The sequence below is a fragment of the Haliotis asinina genome, unplaced genomic scaffold (genome assembly GCF_037392515.1).
Source record: "Haliotis asinina isolate JCU_RB_2024 unplaced genomic scaffold, JCU_Hal_asi_v2 scaffold_61, whole genome shotgun sequence".
Taxonomy (NCBI): domain Eukaryota; kingdom Metazoa; phylum Mollusca; class Gastropoda; order Lepetellida; family Haliotidae; genus Haliotis; species Haliotis asinina.
In genome coordinates this window covers 15,001-22,500 of record NW_027133928.1, presented here as the reverse complement: position 1 = coordinate 22,500, position 7,500 = coordinate 15,001, and the positions used below count along the sequence as shown (strand labels likewise).

The window sequence follows — 7,500 nt, the reverse complement described above, 5'->3', positions numbered from 1 at the left end:
GGGAAAAGTTGGAAAATTTTTCTAAGTCCAACTTTCGGAAATTTTTTGGTAAAAAATCCCTCCCCTAATTTTTATCCCCCAAAGCAAAAGACCGTCAATACGTTGGATAGTTAGACTTTCGATTTTGAAGTTCCCGAGAGGCTGTCGGGGTCTGTGCGTATTTTTGGGGGGTGCTTCTCGGGTGCGGATTTGGGGCCCATGGTTCGCGACTAATGATGCCTTTTGGTCCGAGGGGACTTAAAATTCAAGCAGAGACCCTCGGAGAGCACGTCCTTTTCTCGGGTAAAGACTTGGAATCCCGGAAGTTGGGTATCTTCCGCAGACTTGGAGGGGTCTTCTCCGCGTAATTCGTGGAGGTGCTTCTCGGGCTTGGGGCTCGTGTCTCACGACTAATGATGCCTTTTGGCCCGGGGACTCTTTAAAAATAGGGCAGTCAAACCAGAAGAGCTCGTCCTTTTCTCTGGGAAAGACTCGAACTCCGGGGCCCGGGCATTTGGGTGTCCCCTGCGGACTTCAAGGGGAGTTGTCTGGACTGAAGGAGCAGGGCCCGGCGTGCAGGACTAATGATGCCTTTGGCCCCGAAGGGCCTGAGGCATCCCTAGGGAGAAAGTGGAGTTGTGGCTCGGGCTTTTTCCGGGAACCCGGCAGACCCTCGTAACTTCGAGGTAGGTGCCCGAGCGTTCTGATTTTTCGTAGGGCCTAAGTGCGTAGTCTTGATATTGAGCTCGGGATTTTTACGGCAACACGGCTCGAGGTAAGTTCCCGAGCGTTTTGAATTTTGAAGCGGCGACTCTGCGTACTGGTGATTTTGGCCTCGGTATTTTGACGAAAACACGGCTGGTCATCGTACCCTCGAGGTAGCTTACCGAGCGTTTTGACTTTGCAATAGGTTACTCTGCGTACTGTTGATGTTGGCCTCGGTATTTACACGGCAACACCGCAGGTGATCGTACCCAGGAGGTAAGTTCCCGAGCGTTTTGAATTTTGAAGTGGCGACTCTGCGTACTGGTGATTTTTGCCTCGGTATTTGGACGAAAACACGGCAGGTCATCGCACCCTCGAGGTAAGTTCCCGATCGTTTTGACTTTTTTTGACCTAATTTCCGCATACCCCGTGGTGGCATTCCGAACGTTTTCACTTTTAGGTGACTGTGCATGCTTGCTCCAGACGCGATAGACATCGTGTGAAAATGGTTTTGCTTACGTCTACGGCCACACCACTGGTAAAGCACCGCTTCTCGTCTGCTCCGCGAAGTCAATCCCAGTCGGGCCGGGATAGTACTTGGATGGGTGACCGCCTGGGAACTCCCGGTGCTGTAGACCTCTTTTTTCTTTTCTTTTTTTTTTCCGTTCAAGTGTCCGAGAGGCTGGTAGGTGGGACCGCCGTGGCATGTCCGCCCGTCCCGTCTTTTGTTGTCCATCATATCGGGCGTGGAATGTTGTTTGTCCCCCCAAATGGATGGAGGTAACGGAGCGCGTTAGGGAAGGGGCAGGGCTGGCTAGGGCTAGGGCTGGCACCTTAAACGAAGTTAAGATTAGGGCAAGAGCTAGGGTTAAGAACGCACATCGAGTGAACGGATACGGTTAGGGCAAAAGCTAGGGTTAGCACCACAGATGAAGTTAAAGGATACGGTAAGGGTTAGGGTTAGGGTTAGGGTTAGCACCGCAAATGGAGTGAACGGATACGGTTAGGGTTAAGGTAAGCACCGCAAATCGAGTTAACGGATACGGTTAGGGCAGAAGTTAGGGTTAGCACCAGAAATGAAGTGAACGGATGCGGTTAGGGCTAGAGTTAGGGTTAGCACCGCAAATGGACTTAACGGATACGGTTAGGGCAGGACTTAGGGTTAGCACCATAGATGAATTGAACGGATACGGTTAGGGCAAGACCTAGGGTTAGCACCAGATATGAAGTGAACGGATACGGTTAGGGCAGAAGTTAGGGTTAGCACCAGAAATGAAGTGAACGGATACGGTTAGGGCAGAAGTTAGGGTTAGCACCAGAATTGAAGTGAACGGATGCGGTTAGGGCAAGGGTTAGGGTTAGCACCAGAAATGAAGTGAACGGATACTGTTAGGGCAGAAGTTAGGGTTAGCACTAGAAATCGAGCTAACGGATACGGTTAGGGTTAGGGTTAGCACCACCAATCGACTTAACGGATACGGTTAGGGCAAGGGTTAGGGTTAGCACCGTAGATGAAGTGAACGGATACGGTTAGGGCAAGACCTAGGGTTAGCACCACAAATGGAGTGAACGGATACGGTTAGGGCAAGAGTTAGGGTTAGCACCACCAATCGACTTAACGGATACGGTTAGGGCAAGACTTAGGGTTAGCGCCGCAAATGGACTTAACGGATACGGTTAGGGCTGGACTTAGGGTTAGCACCATAGATGAAGTGAACGGATACGGTTAGGGCAGAAGTTAGGGTTAGCACCAGAAATGAAGTGAACGGATGCGGTTAGGGCAAGAGCTAGGGTTAGCGCCGCAAATGGACTTAACGGATACGGTTAGGGCTGGACTTAGGGTTAGCACCACAAATCGAGCTAACGGATACGGTTAGGGCAGAAGTTAGGGTTAGCACCGTAGATGAAGTGAACGGATGCGGTTAGGGCAAGAGCTAGGGTTAGCACCGCAAATGGACTTAACGGATACGGTTAGGGCTGGACTTAGGGTTAGCACCACAAATCGAGCTAACGGCTACGGTTAGGGCAGAAGTTAGGGTTAGCACCGTAGATGAAGTGAACGGATACGGTTAGGGCAAGAGTTAGGGTTAGCACCATAGATGAAGTGAACGGATACGGTTAGGGCAGAAGTTAGGGTTAGCACCAGAAATGAAGTGAACGGATGCGGTTAGGGCAAGGGTTAGGGTTAGCACCAGAAATGATGGTAACGGATACTGTTAGGGCAGAAGTTAGGGTTAGCACCGTAGATGAAGTGAACGGATACGGTTAGGGCAAGAGCTAGGGTTAGCACCGCAAATGGACTTAACGGATACGGTTAGGGCTGGACTTAGGGTTAGCACCAGATATGAAGTGAACGGATACGGTTAGGGCAAGACCTAGGGTTAGCACCAGATATGAAGTGAACGGATACGGTTAGGGCAGAAGTTAGGGTTAGCACCAGAAATGAAGTGAACGGATACGGTTAGGGCAGAAGTTAGGGTTAGCACCAGAATTGAAGTGAACGGATGCGGTTAGGGCAAGGGTTAGGGTTAGCACCAGAAATGAAGTGAACGGATACTGTTAGGGCAGAAGTTAGGGTTAGCACTAGAAATCGAGCTAACGGATACGGTTAGGGTTAGGGTTAGCACCACCAATCGACTTAACGGATACGGTTAGGGCAAGGGTTAGGGTTAGCACCACAAATGGAGTGAACGGATACGGTTAGGGCAAGAGTTAGGGTTAGCACCACCAATCGACTTAACGGATACGGTTAGGGCAAGACTTAGGGTTAGCAACGCAAATGGACTTAACGGATACGGTTAGGGCAGGACTTAGGGTTAGCAACGCAAATGGACTTAACGGATACGGTTAGGGCAGGACTTAGGGTTAGCACCATAGATGAAGTGAACGGATGCGGTTAGGGCAAGGGTTAGGGTTAGCACCAGAAATGAAGTGAACGGATGCGGTTAGGGCAAGAGCTAGGGTTAGCGCCGCAAATGGACTTAACGGATACGGTTAGGGCAGGACTTAGGGTTAGCACCATAGATGAAGTGAACGGATGCGGTTAGGGCAAGGGTTAGGGTTAGCACCAGAAATGAAGTGAACGGATGCGGTTAGGGCAAGAGCTAGGGTTAGCGCCGCAAATGGACTTAACGGATACGGTTAGGGCAGGACTTAGGGTTAGCACCATAGATGAAGTGAACGGATGCGGTTAGGGCAAGGGTTAGGGTTAGCACCAGAAATGAAGTGAACGGATGCGGTTAGGGCAAGAGCTAGGGTTAGCGCCGCAAATGGACTTAACGGATACGGTTAGGGCTGGACTTAGGGTTAGCACCACAAATCGAGCTAACGGATACGGTTAGGGCAGAAGTTAGGGTTAGCACCGTAGATGAAGTGAACGGATACGGTTAGGGCAAGAGCTAGGGTTAGCACCGCAAATGGACTTAACGGATACGGTTAGGGCTGGACTTAGGGTTAGCACCACAAATCGAGCTAACGGATAGTGTTAGGGCAGAAGTTAGGGTAAAGACGAAAAATCGAGCCGGCCCGTTGCGGCGCGCTTTTTTAGGTTGTGTTTTTGAGAGTGACCTGTGGGACGCGTTGTGGGATGCATGTTTTTGGAGGTATGGCATGACGGGCGTGCCGCCGTCCCGTTTTTCAGTCCTTTGAGGTGGACTTTTTTAGATTGTGCTTTTGAGAGTGACCCGTGGGGCGCGTTGTGGGATGCATGTTTTTTGAGATATGGCGTGCCGGTCGTGCCGCCGTCCCGTTTTTCAGTCCTTTGAGGTGGACTTTTTTAGATTGTGCTTTTGAGAGTGACCTGTGGGGCGCGTTGTGGGATGCATGTTTTTGGAGGTATGGCGTGACGGGCGTGCCGCCGTCCCGTTTTTCAGTCCGTTGAGGTGCGCTTTTTCAGATTGTGTTTTTGAGAGTGACCCGTGGGGCGCGTTGTGGGATGCCTGTTTTTGGAGGTATGGCGTGACGGGCGTGCCGCCGTCCCGTTTTTCAGTTCGTTGAGGTGCGCTTTTTTAGATTGTGTTTTTGAGAGTGACCTGTGGAGCGCGTTGTGGGATGCCTGTTTTTGGAGGTATGGCGTGACGGGCGTGCCGCCGTCCCGTTTTTCAGTTCGTTGAGGTGCGCTTTTTTGGATTGTGTTTTTGAGAGTGACCTGTGGGGCGCGTTCTGGGATGGCCTTTTATATAGGTATAGCGTGACGGGCGTGCCGCCGTCCCTTTTTGCAGTCCGTTGGGGTGCGCTTTTTCAGATTGTGTTTTTGAGAGTGACCTGTGGGACGCGTTGTGGGATGCATGTTTTTTGGAGGTATGGTGTGGCATGCGTGCCGCCGTCCCGTTTTTCAGTCCGTTGAGGTGGGCTTTTTTGGATTGTGTTTTTGAGAGTGACCTGTGGGGCGCGTTGTGGGGTGCATGTTTTTGGAGGTATGGTGTGGCATGCGTGCCACCGTCCCGTTTTTCAGTCCGTTGAGGTGGGCTTTTTTAGATTGTGTTTTTGAGAGTGACCCGTGGGGCGCGTTGTGGGATGCCTGTTTTTGGAGGTATGGCGTGACGGGCGTGCCGCCGTCCCGTTTTTCAGTCCGTTGAGGTGCGCTTTTTTGGATTGTGTTTTTGAGAGTGACCTGTGGGGCGCGTTGTGGGATGCCTGTTTTTGGAGGTATGGCGTGACGGGCGTGCCGCCGTCCCGTTTTTCAGTCCGTTGAGGTGCGCTTTTTCAGATTGTGTTTTTGAGAGTGACCTGTGGGACGCGTTGTGGGATGCATGTTTTTGGAGGTATGGCGTGACGGGCGTGCCGCCGTCCCCTGTTTTGCAGTCCTTTGGGGGTGCGCCTTTTTGGATTGTGTTTTGTGGGAGTGACCTGTGGGACGTGCTCCCGTGTTGGCTTTGTGTGTCGCCCCGTTGCCGCAAGCAACCCTTTTCGGCTTCGATTTGAGTTTGGACTTGCGGGGTGCGACGGGAGGCTTGGCACGGTGCGCCGTCCGTGCGATTATGTTGTCGGCGGTGCCCCGCCAGCTTACCGTTCGCGCTGCCGCACTTGCGTCGTTGGTGGGTTGCCCTGAGCGGCGTCGACGTTTGGTCTGCGTTGGCGTTGTTTGTCTGTGATGATTTTGGTGCGTGGTGGTGACGTGGGCGTTTGACTTTGTAGGGGAATCGCGGACATGGGTTGTTGTGGCGGGGAATTCGCGGAGTGTTGGAATGAAAGACAATGGTTCTGGGTCGGCAATTGTAAATGCGAATGCGCCTGACTGTGCCCTGTAGGTCTTACGAGGTCTGACGAGGTCTTACATCGCGGACATGTATTTTTTAACGATGGCGGACGGAGCGTTTTCTTGTGTGGGAATGAAAGACAATGTTTTCCTTGCCACCTGTAAGTGAAATGAAGCCTGCCGGAATGGCGGACGTGTACGTATGTGCCGGGCCACGGACGCACTTGCGGCATTGGGTGTTGTGTTTGAATTAAAGACAGTGGTTTCCCTAGCCACCTGTAAGTAAAATTAAACCTGCCGGAATGGCGGACGTGTATTTTTGTCACGGCGGACGGAGCGTTTTCTTGTGTAGGAAGTAAAGACAATGTTTTCCTAGCCACCTGTAAGTGAAATGAAGCCTGCCGGAATGGCGGACGTGTATTTTTGTCACGGCGGACGGAGCGTTTTCTTGTGTAGGAAGTAAAGACAATGTTTTCCTAGCCACCTGTAAGTGAAATGAAGCCTGCCGGAATGGCGGACGTGTAGTTTCGTGACGGCGGACGGAGTGTTTTCTGGCGTTGGAATGAAAGACGATTGTTTTCCTAGCCAGACATAAGTCAACTTGAACCTGCCCGTATCTCTTGGTCAAGGGACCGTGGTGTCTCACTACTTACTTTGTAGGGGAATCGAGGACATGTGTTTTTGTAAGGGGGGAATTCACTTAGTGTTGGAATGAAAGACAATGGTGTGGGGGTAGGCAGTTGTAAATACGAATAAGCCTGACTGTGCCCTGTAGGTCTTACAAGGTCTTGCAAGGTCTTTCATCGCGGACATGTATTTTTAATGATGGCGGACGGAGCGTTTTCTTGTGTAGGAATGAAAGACAGTGTTTTCCTAGCCACCTGTAAGTGAAATGAAGCCTGCCGGAATGGCGGACGTGTATTTTTGTGACGGCGGACGGAGTGTTTTCTTGTGTAGGAAGTAAAGACAATGTTTTCCTAGCCACCTGTAAGTAAAATTAAGCTTGCCGGAATGGCGGACGTGTACGTTTTGAATTAAAGACAGTGGTTTCCCTAGCCACCTGTAAGTGAAATGAAGCCTGCCGGAATGGCGGCCGTGTATTTTGGTGACGGCGGACGGAGTGTGTTCTGTGTAGGAAATGAAGACAATGTTTTCCTAGCCACCTGTAAGTAAAATTAAGCTTGCCGGAATGGCGGACGTGTACGTTTTGAATTAAAGACAGTGGTTTCCCTAGCCACCTGTAAGTGAAATGAAGCCTGCCGGAATGGCGGACGTGTATTTTTGTGACGGCGGACGGAGTGTTTTCTGGCGTTGGAATGAAAGACAATGGTTTCCAGAACCACTTGGAAATAAAGTTCGACTTGTCTTTGCCTTTTGGTCAAGGGACTCTGTCTTACTTCTGCACGCATTCCCGACTTGGCTGCAGTTTCTCTGTGTTTCGGTTATTCTTCGCAACTCGGCGAAGCGTTCTAAAACGCCTCCCTCACTCACTCGAAGGTGAGTGAAAGAAGCGCTCGTAAGTGACTCACTCACTCACTCCAGTCTTGGCGGCGACAGCCTGTCCGAATTAAAGACAAACATTGCGACGTGAACTTGTAATTGTAGACAATAATAGTCCG

The 7,500-nt window shown here is 51.1% G+C and overlaps 1 non-coding gene across 1 annotated transcript; it reads left to right on the top strand.

Annotated features, from left to right (window-relative positions):
* Window positions 1-1,203: 1,203 nt before the first annotated feature.
* LOC137270366 (5S ribosomal RNA) lies at window positions 1,204-1,322 on the top strand. Its single transcript, XR_010955292.1, has one exon. It is a non-coding gene; the product is annotated as a 5S ribosomal RNA (ribosomal RNA).
* Window positions 1,323-7,500: the final 6,178 nt, after the last annotated feature.